Below are 9,330 nucleotides of genomic sequence, written 5' to 3'. Positions count from 1 at the left end.
GGGTGGGAGGGACAAGGGTTTACAGAGTAACAACTTACGTGTTGTTGTAAATTACCTCATCTGTATACCTTGTATTGGGACACTTCATTTCTCAGCACTACCTGTTTGCATTGATTAGATGGCAGGATCTGGAATGCCAATCTCAGACAGTTGTGTTGGCAGTTACTCTGAAAGTTTTTTTTTTTTTTAAGTATTTTTTTTAACATTGTTTGAAGTGCCCCTCCCCCCACTTTTAAGTTTGAAGTCATAAGTTCCCCCTCCCCACCTTGATGATTTATTGGTTGTAATTGTATTGTTATTGGTATAACGAAAACATAAATTGTGCTGGGAAGAAGTTGTGCCATGAAGGTCTTTAATTTTTTTTTTTTTAAATAAAAAACATTTAAACAAATGAAATGTCCCTGCAGCCTGAGCAGTATGCTTCTCCTGCCGACACCGTGTGTTATAAATGCCTTAGTTCTCATGTGCTTTGAATTCAATACTGGGTTGATGGCAGTGTGAAGCGGGATGGATTAAGGTTGGTGGAGGAGCACTGAAGTCTAGGAATTTTTAACATGGAGATAATAATGAAGAAAGCATGATGTTGCTAAACAGGATTGGTTTCATTCCTGCCCTTGTTACATACTTGGCTACTTGGCAAGTTACTTCTGGATCTGTTTCATCATCCATAAAATGGAGCCACTGCTTCTTTGGATTGAATGAGAGTAAATGTCAAGTGTCTGCCACCTGTTAAACCTAACTCCCCTGGCCCCTTGTATAGAGTATTAGTCCTTGGCCCTGACTTTGCAAGTAATTCACAGTATGACCTCTCTCTCCTCTGGCTCTCTCGGGACCTCTGTGTATTCAGTCAGGGGGAGACTGGATGAGATTTCTTCTGAGCTTCTTTTCAGCTCTGACACTGAGTTTAGAAAGTTTGAGTTGGTGCATAAAGGCCCGTAGAGACAGTGTGTTAGCAGAAAAGACCAGTGTTAGTTAATGGCAGTAAGCCCTGTGGAAGATCAGTCTTGGAGATACCTCCCAGTGGGAGGCAATTTGCAGTCTTGGGGCCTGGAATGAGCTTATGGTGAGCTTATGAGAACATACTTGGCAGCTTAAATAGAAACTATGAAAAGGCCAGTAAAAGAAGTGAAACAGAGTTGGTTTTTGTTGTTCATTTGGTAAGTCGTGTCCGACTCTTTGTGACCCCATGGACTGCATGCAGCACACTAGGCGTCCGTGTCCCTTGCCATCTCTTGGACTTTGCCCAAGTTCATGTCCATTGAATTGGTGATGCCATCCAACCATCTCACTCTCTGTCGCCCCCTTTTTCTGCCCTCAGTCTTTCTCAGCATCAGGGTCTTTTCCACCGTGTCGGCTCTTTGCATCAGGTGACCAAAGTAGTGGAGCTTCAGCATCAGTCCTTCCAATAAGTATTCAGCGTTGATTTTCCTTTGGATTAACTGGTTTGATCTCCTTGCTGTCCAGGGGACTCTCTTAAGAGTCTTCTCCAGCACCACGATTTGAAAGCATCAGTTCATTGGTGCGCTGCCTTCTTTATGGTCCAGCTGTGACATCTGTACATGACTACTGGAAAGACCATAGCCTTGGCTATATGAACCTTTGTCAGTAAAGTGATGTCTTTGCTTTTAATACACTGTCTAGGTGTGTCATAGCTTTCCTGCCAAGAAGCAAGCGTCTTCTAACTTCATGGCTGCAATCACCATCCAGGTGATTTTAGACGTCACTGCTTCCACCTTTTCCCCTTACATTTGCCATGAAGTGATGGAACCAGATGCTGTGATCTTAGTTTAATACTGAGTTTTGAGCCAGCTTTTCACCCTCCTCTCTCACCCTCATCAAGAGGCTCTTTATAGTTCCTCTTTGCTTTCTGCAATTAAAGTGTTATCATCTGCATATCTGAGATTTGATACTTCTCCTGGCAATCTTGAGTCCAGCTTGTAACTCATCCGGCCTGGCATTTTGCATGATGTGCTCTGCATCATAAGGTAGATAAACAAGGTGACAGTAAACAGCTGTGCCTACTCCTTTCTCAATTTTGAACCAGTGAGCTGTTCCATATAAAGTTCTAACTGTTGATTCTTGACCTGCGTACAGGTTTCTTAGGAGACAGACAAGATGGTCTGGTATTCCCATCTCTTGAAGAGTTTTCCACAGTTTGTTATGATCCACATAGTTGCTTACTGATGTCAAATGAGTATATTCTACAACATTATGTACTTGAATTGCCATTTATTCTTTCTCATTTAAAGAAATAAAGTTGAAATCAGGAGATGCTGTTATCCCAGATTCCTAGTTTTCTTTAAATGTTCAGTGCATCCATATATTATTAATATTGGGAGTTGAGAAACATGGTTTAGATAAAAGGAGCCATTGCATATCATGTATCTGAAATGCCTAGGTTAAACAGATGTTAATTTCTGACATTATCTCTTTCTTATTTTATCCATGAGACAGATAGGAAGATTAAATTGTTAGAGTGGGCCTATTAGAGACAGAGGAATATACTTTGTAAAATTAGAACTTCAGGGTGTGGCTAATGACTGTAATCCTAACATAGTAGAGAACATTGTGGATTGGTTGACAGATTTCAAATTTTTTTTATTTCCTCTCAGTCTTTAAATTTCATCATGTTTCACCTGTTGTCAAGTGTGTTACAAGTATCTCTTGAAAAAATACCTAGTTCTGTCACCATTCCCACTAGCAATTTCTCCCCTGAGTTTAGAATTGGGTTTGAGTAATTGTTTCATCTTTTCAGCCCTTGCCTACTTCTCTGCTGGTAATTTCACCCTCCCTTGTGCTTCAGGTTTGAGAACTGTGGCTGATCGTTAGTGGTGTGCATGCTAGGGAGGCTTCCTTCCTGGGACTTTTTCCTGCTTGACAAATGTTCACCAGACGTCTTTGAAGTAAAGCAGTCCCCAGTTCTGTCTTCAAAGAAATGGGTCTAAAAACCGTAATCTCCACCATATTTAAAGTCACCTTTGTCTGCTTCCCCCACTGCCATCTCTACCCCTGTGCCCTTTTTCCTAGTAATACCTGAACTTGTTATTTTTGTCTCTCTCCCAACCTGCATGTAAACTCCCTGATGACCTTGTATGTTTTACTAATCTGTGAATCCGTGCATCCTCATTATGAGGCTGTAGTAATATCCCTCAGAATTGAAGATCAGTGGAGTGTCACAGGGAAAATGCTTGGCACCGTGTGTGTGTATACTTAGTGCTGTCCAACTCTTTGTGACCCCATGGACTGTATAGCCTGCAAGGCTCCTTTGTCCATAGAATTTTCCAGGCAAGAATACTGGATTGGGTTGCTGTTTTCTTCTCCAGGGGATCTTCCTGACCTAGGGATTGAACTTGCATCTCTTGCATTGGCAGTCTCCTGCATTGACAGGCAGATTCTTCACCACTAGCACCCCCTGGGAAGCCCTACCAGGTTCCTAGTAGGTGCTCAATAAATAGTAATTCCATCCTACACTCTCAGTTCACCTTCCTCCTCCCTCACATACAATAAGTTAATTGGGAGTATTGTTGAATAAGATCTTAAGATCAGAAGAACCTTGTTCTTAGGTTTGCAGCTGTAATTATAAGCTATAGGCCAGACTGGATTAACATGACAATTTTTATTTAATGTTTGCTTCTTTATTTAGTAATATAATGAGCCTTTGGTGAAATCTTAAGTGGCTGAAGGCTGAGCAATGATCCTGACCAATTTAGAAGACTTAGATGCCACAATATCCCTGCTTTCCACCATTTGTATATAATAATGTGAAATTCAGGCTGTTCTCCAAGTAGAACAGACATACAGAGGGTGTCACAGGGTAGTCTGATTCTGGAGTCACACTTAATGTAGACAAGTGCTTTCTAGATTTTATAACCTTACTGTGATTCTGTGGTAAATTTTAACTACTGCAAAGAAGTAACTTAGTTGGACTTCACATGCTCTGGTTCTGCTGAGAGTTAAGTACTACACTACACAAGAGTATAGTTTTAGATCAGTAGTTTAACTTCTTGAATCCTCAGAGATGACTTAAATTATCATTGTAAAACTTTTTAGATGTACCAAGTTGTAAAGAAGGTGTAACATACCCATGAACGCACCCAAGTCTGTATTACCAATACGAATGAAGCCCCTTTGCCCCTCTTCTCTTCCTCCCTGCCCCAGAGGTTCTAATATTGTTTTCATATGTAAAATTGGAGTCTTAGTATCTATTTTGGAAAATGGTTATTCAGGTTAGATACACATGCTTGCTACAGTGTCTGGCACATAGTAAAGTTAGGCTGAAGATTCATTTCCACTCTGAATTGTGTGTAATTGTGTAGGTCATGTGCATGTGCAGAAAAAGATGCCGCATAAGCTGTGCAGTGCTGTAGACTTGTGCATTTATTTCTATAATTTTACAGCAGATGGCTGTAAGTATCTGGTTGCAGAAGGAAAAACACCCACGTGCCAAATACGACAGGTTTTCAACAGATGCAGGTTGTTTCTATGTTGCATGAAGGCCAGCATTGGCCTGTTCTCACCCCCATCACTCTTTCCCTCTAAGATCCTACCACTCTTGTCTCTGAATTTTTCTCTACTGAAAGCCAAATATTTTTGCACTACAGCAAATTACAGTCTGGATTTGTCTCCCTGTGGTCATAATCACCAGGGATTCTTAGTGACCTCGATGTAAGAAGCTCTTCCCCAGACACCTCCAGATGGATGACTACAGAATGGCCAATCCCTTTCTTGGAGAAGTTCTTGAGGGGATTGGGTATTTCTGAATCAGCTTCAGTCTTGCATCACCTGCTTTGATAGAATTTTCTTGGCTCCTCTAATGATAAAAAAGGAAAAGTAGCAGCAGCTGGCAAGTGGTCTCCTGATTTCACCCTATGAGTCAGTCTCAGCTATAGATAAACATTTGTAGACTTATCTAGAAAGGTAGCACTTTGTTTCTCTGTTGAACAGTTTTTGAGAATTCTATGGTAAACTTCATGTGAAGAAACCTAAATTCTCATAGCTGTTTATTCATTCTGTTCCTTGCTTACCCACTCAACTTCATCCCCTCAGCCCAGAATCAGGGTTACTTATCTACTTATCTTGACTGGTCTTTGCAGAATTCATTTTTTAAATAAAATATGTCCCTCAATAAACATGTGCTGATGTCCATGAGCCTGGTCCCATGCTAAACACTGGAGATTGGGAGAGATGAGATGCACAACCATGGGGAAATGTGTTATTGTCAAATAGAAAAGCAGAAAACAAATTGTTCCCTAGGGGGGAAAAAAATCATACTGCTAGTCAGCATAGTGGATTGCTCTAAAGATAGATACCTACCTCTAAATATGTGAGGGTGCTGATATAACTTAATTTACTTTAAAATAAATAGCCAGTTTCAAAGAAAGAAATGGGAATTTCAAGATAGCAGAAAGGAAGACAGAATTCATCCTGAAGGTAAGTGGGTATTGAAGTCACATTGGGCCCCAGGACATGTGACTTGGCTACAGGTGGGCCTCAGAGGCTAGGGGATAGAGTTTGGATGCCCCAAGGGAGAGAGAAGACAACCTCAGTGTCTTTGAAAATAAAAACAAAGAATCCTCTGGCACTTGAAAAGGCTGCCTCCGGGAAAAGAGTTTAGAAGAAAACGAAGTTCAGCTGTAGTTGTTTCTGAAGGGTGAGTTTGTGATACGATGTAGAAAAACTCCTTAGGAAGAAAGAAGTCCAGAACTCTCGGAGAGGAGAGAATGATCAAGAAAGCCTTTGCAGAAGAGGGGATACTTGGAGCTGAGTTGAGAGAGGCCCTGCCTTAGTGAGTTCGAGCTGCCAGGGCCCACACTTGGCATCAGAATTCATGTGTCTTGTTTGGTTCTGCTTCCCAGAGTGCCTTTGTATAGCTGTGGTTCCAGGATTGCTGTCCAGGTTTCTAACCAGTCATTAAAGATAAATTTTCTCTTGCTTTTTTTTTGCTCTCTGGTCCTTTCATTATCCTCACACAGATCTCTAGGTCAGCTATAGTTCAACTGATCTAAAGTGGGTTCAGCCAAGCAGCTCAGCTTCAGGTTGAGGATTGATGGGACTGGACTGAGCTCCTGTGTTTGGTTTCAGGCTCCATGTAGTTCCTTCTGGGTCCCATGCAGAAGTGGCAGCAGCTACCCAGGGGATGTTCTTATGGTAGATGGCTTGGGGCACAAGAGGCCAAAGGACAGACACCAAGCCACAGAGAGATCCAAGAAGCTCTAAGAACATGAAACATTTATACACACAAAACTAGGCATACCATATTCAAAATGCTAAAAGGACTTCCCTGGTGGTCCAGTGGTTAAGAATCAGCCTGCCAATGGCAGAGGACACAGGTTTGATGCCTGATCTGGGAACTAAGATTCCACATGCCAACTAAGCTGGTGTGCCACAACTATTGAAGTCTGCATGCTCTAGAGCCCTTGCTCTGCAACAAGAGAAACCACGGCACTGAGAAGCCCATGCACCACAGCTAGAGATTAGCTCCCCACTGGCCACAACAAGAGAAAGCCTACCTACAGCAATGAAGAGGCAGTGCAGCCAAAAATAAAATATTCTTTAAATTTTGTTTTAAATATTAAGAAAAAATCTTAAAGGCAGCCCAGAGGGCAAAAAAAAATGGGACATGGCATGTAAAGGAAGCTTAAGAATTATCGGAAACCATACAAGCTAGAAGACAATGGAGTGACTTTAGTACTGAAAGAAAAAACTGTCAATCTAGAATCCTATGCCCACTGAAAATATCTTTCAAAATGAGGGGGGAAATAAAGCCTTTTCTCAGACAAAGAAAAACTGAGGAAATATGTTACTGGAAGAAATATTAAAGGAAGTTCTTCAGACAGAAGGAATAGGATACCAGACAGAAACTTGGACCTACACAATGAAAGAGTACTGTAAATGGAATAGATGAAAGTAAATTTTTAAAAGATTTAATTGCCTTAAATCTAAAGTAGGAGGTCAGCAAACTTTCTGTAAAGGAGCAAATAAATAACTTAGGTTTTGCTGATTACATGATCCCTATTGCAACCACTCTGCTGTGGCATGAAAGCAGTCTTAGACAGTAAAACTTTATTTATGGATTTAGATTTGCATTTCATATAAGTTTTATGTGCCGCAAATTATCCTTTTTTTTTCTTTTGCCAATATAAAATTGTAAAAGCCATTCTTAGCTCATGGACTGTACAAAATCAGTCAGTGAGCTGGTTTTGGCATGTATGAGTTACCCTTTGCTAACCCCTAATCTAAAGCAAAAATAATAACAATGAATTGTGTATTTATAGCATGTTAAAGTTTTTAAATGTGAATAAATGAACCGCAATATATGATGAACTACTAAGCAATATAAAGTAATAAATGATATATGCAACAACATGGATCAATCTTAGAATATTATGCTGAGTGAATACTAGACCAAAAAGACTACATACTATATAGTTCCATCCATATAATATTCCAGAAAACGCCAAGCTAATTTAGTGACAGAATGTGCTTAAGCAGTTGTCTGCAAGTGTAGGTTGAGGCAGGGTTGGGGTAGAAGGGAGAGGAAGGAATTTAATAAGCAAAGCAAAGCATATGATAGCAGCATGAAGAACAAAAGGGAGGAAATGGGAATCTTCTGTTGTGAGGTCTTTATACTTTCCATGAAAGTGGGATATTATTTGAAGGCAAATTGGGTAATTAAAGATATGTATTGTAAATCCTATGGCAATCATAAAGTAATCTCCACCTCTTTCCCACTCTCAGCACCAGGGTTTGGGGACTTTCTTGGAAATGCAGAAACAAAGACAATTCAGCTGTATTTCACAGAGTCACATGTAGGAAGTATGTGAAATCTGGAGCTGCCAGAGTCATGTTATGAACCCAGGGCCTGTGGAAGAATGCAATCAACATGAAGAGATGGGCAGCTGAGAGATAGGAGATGTAGAAGCACAACAACTTTTCATTTACTGTGAACTATTGTATCTTTTTGCCTGAGCTTTTTTTTTGGGGGGGGGTGGGCAGTGAAATTGTCCATCCCTTGCTCTGTAAGAAAATACCACAAATTGATAAAAGGCCTACAGAAAAATATCCCCTGCTTTGAATGTCTCTAGGGAAGGCCTGCATTTTCTTTTAAATGACTTGCTTGATTACCCAGGTCAATCTTTCAGTTGACTACCAGATCAGCTGATCTGAGACCTTCATTACCTCTGCAGAATGCCTTCGTCTTTGCCATATAACATCACTGAATCATGAGACTGAGATCCTATTGTGGTCACAAGTCCTGCCTACACTCAAAGGGAGGGAATTAATCAGGCATGTACACCACAGAGTGGGGATCTTGGGGACCATCTTATAATCCTGCCTACCACACAGACCTAACGGATGCTCCTGTGCCCTTTACTCAATTAGGAGTCTCTTGGTTTCTGGGATTTTCTGTGTTCTCCCGGATTTCTAGGTTGCCCTCTTCTGACCTCTATTCACTTGGCTTTTCAATTGCCTGGTTACTTGTCTCTTTCTCATTAGAAGTTGAACTCAACTCATTCTATGGCCTAGCACTGGGTTCATCCATAAACGTGATTCTTATTGGAGATAAAGATTAAATTAGATGACATCAAAGAACTTATTCAATGCTAAAAAAAAAAAAAAAATCTTTAATTCACCCTGCTGACTCCATCCAGTCCAAACTCTGAATATGGTTGAAGAGATTCTGTCTGGCTTGTCCCTGCACACTTCTCTGCCCTCACTAGTGTCAAAGTTCATTTTGTCTTTCCTGCTGTGCTGTAAGAAAACTAAACCTCTTGTAGTTTCTAGACTACAATTTGCTTCTTCATAGCTTCAAGATAATGCCTGTGCTATTTTCTCCAACTAGAATGCTCTTCCCTACATCAACTGACTTACTGCTACCCTTCACTCTATATAAGTTTAGAAATCACTACCCCAGGAAACTTCCCTTCATCACCTTCTTCTGCCCTTGTGTGTGGTTGATCCCCTTCTTTGGGCTTGCATAACTCTCTAAGTTTCTCCCTTTCCTAAAACTTGTCACACCTTGATAAATCCATCTCCCTTACTAATCTGAGCTTCCTGGAGCACAGAGTAAAGCTTCATTATTTTGACTCCTAGCATGAGCCGGGGGAGGATCATGAATGTTTGTTGGGCAAACAGTAATCTCCATGTTTGTTACTGGGGGTCTTCCAAGATATTGTTTCCCAGGGTCAGTGGCAGACCAACCCAGTGGGTTCTACACCCCGGCCACAGGGCAGTGGGCATGATCAGTGTTCAGATCATAGGCTAGTTTCTATTGACTCAGGAAGGTTTCTTAAAAATTTTCACTTGCCACCTAAATCTCTAAATAAGAGT

The sequence above is a fragment of the Bison bison genome, unplaced genomic scaffold, assembly GCF_000754665.1.
Source record: "Bison bison bison isolate TAMUID 2011002044 unplaced genomic scaffold, Bison_UMD1.0 scf7180017864167, whole genome shotgun sequence".
In the NCBI taxonomy this organism is placed as follows: Eukaryota; Metazoa; Chordata; class Mammalia; order Artiodactyla; family Bovidae; genus Bison; species Bison bison.
Note: the sequence above shows the minus strand (reverse complement) of the source record.